This window comes from Mauremys mutica, chromosome 1 (assembly GCF_020497125.1).
Source record: "Mauremys mutica isolate MM-2020 ecotype Southern chromosome 1, ASM2049712v1, whole genome shotgun sequence".
NCBI classification, from domain to species: Eukaryota; Metazoa; Chordata; order Testudines; family Geoemydidae; genus Mauremys; species Mauremys mutica.
In genome coordinates, this window is record NC_059072.1 from 91,331,207 (window position 1) to 91,332,826 (window position 1,620).

Here is a 1,620-nt window from a genome sequence, read left to right on the forward strand (position 1 = left end):
ATACAGTGTGAGGTGATGTACATTGAATATCTGCTCACTGCAGAGGAAGTGAAAGCAGATCCCAACAAGATCAAGGCAGTCAGAGACATGCCAGCTCCAGTGGATGTGAAAGAGGTACAGTGCTTCATAGGAATAATAAGTTTTCTGTCCATACCTGGCTGGAACAGAACCTAGACATCAGACAAGAAGGCAAGATGTTGAGTGGGACTGGGCAAGTCCCCAACAGAAAGCATTTGACACACTCAACCAAATTATAATGGATGCTTCTGTCCTGAAGTACTGCCAGCCAGGAGAGCCACTGACACTCCATGTGGTCCCTCGGAGAAAGAACTGGGTGTAGCTCTCTTGCAGGAGCAGCCAGTTGCTTATGCCAGAAGAGCCCTTCCAGAGACTGGACAGGGTACTCCCAAATAGAAAAAGCTTCTGTCTGTGATATTTAGAGTGGAGCAATTCCATCAATGCATCTATGGACACCCAGAGGTAGTGCAATGAGAACACCATCCCCTAAAGACAGTCATGGCAAAGCCTGTTATTAGTGCCCCAAAGAGATTGCAGCACATGTTGATGCCCCTCCAGCACTGCCACGTAGAGATCAGATGTTGTCCCAGACAATTACTGGTGTTAGCTGAGCCACTGAGCAGGGTCTATATATCTCACATCAGCATGTCAGGGGAAGGGGATAAGGACACTGAGCCCATTAACATGCTGCACTATCTCTGAATTTCAACAGCAAAGCTTATGGACATCAAAGAGGCTACGGAAAAAGATGTCCAACTACAGGCAGTCGAGAGACCAATACTAGCAGGGTGGTCAGAAGGCAAAAGCCAAGTACTGGTAGGAGCAGAACCAGAGTTTTACATTAAAAATGAGCTGAGCATCCAGGCTGGAATCATATTTTGAGAGAGCTGTTGTCCCTGCCTCATTACATATGAATGTCATGCAGAAAATACATGCCTCACCCCTGGGCAATAACTGTCTCAGACAGGCTTACAAGTGGGTTTACTGCACTGAAAAAGGTGGAAGTGGACTTGTTTTGCTTCGAAGAAAAGCAATACTTGATTACAGTGGGTTACTATTCAAACTTCGGGGAGGTTAGTGACCTGCTGGATACAGGAATCAAGTCAGTGATTGGCAAACTGAAAGCCCACTTTGTGAGATATGGCCTTCTGGACACTATTCTCCAACAATGGACACTAGTTTGCCTTGGAAGCCTTCAATGAATTTGCGCACAAATGGTAATTTGACCACCACATCTCCTCCAGCATACCGACGGAGTAATGGTAAAGTGGAATCAGCTGTGAAAATGGGGGAGAGACTGATACACAAAGTTGTTTCTGCTGCTTCAGACCCCAAGTTAGCATTTTTGGCACACAGGAATACTCCATCACAGGACAAAGGACAAAACTCTGCTACCAGTGAGGGGAGACCTGTTGCAGCCAAGAGGATGGGAACACCTGTCACAGCAGAGGGTCAACAATCAGAGAAAGCAGGCACTAGAGTACAACAGGTCAACCAAGGACCTACTGGCCCTGGAGACAAGCATTCCTGTGAGGACCGAGCCATTAGAGAGACACCTGAAGGAGTAGACTACAGGACTGAGTTATGAGGGGTGAAGTTGTA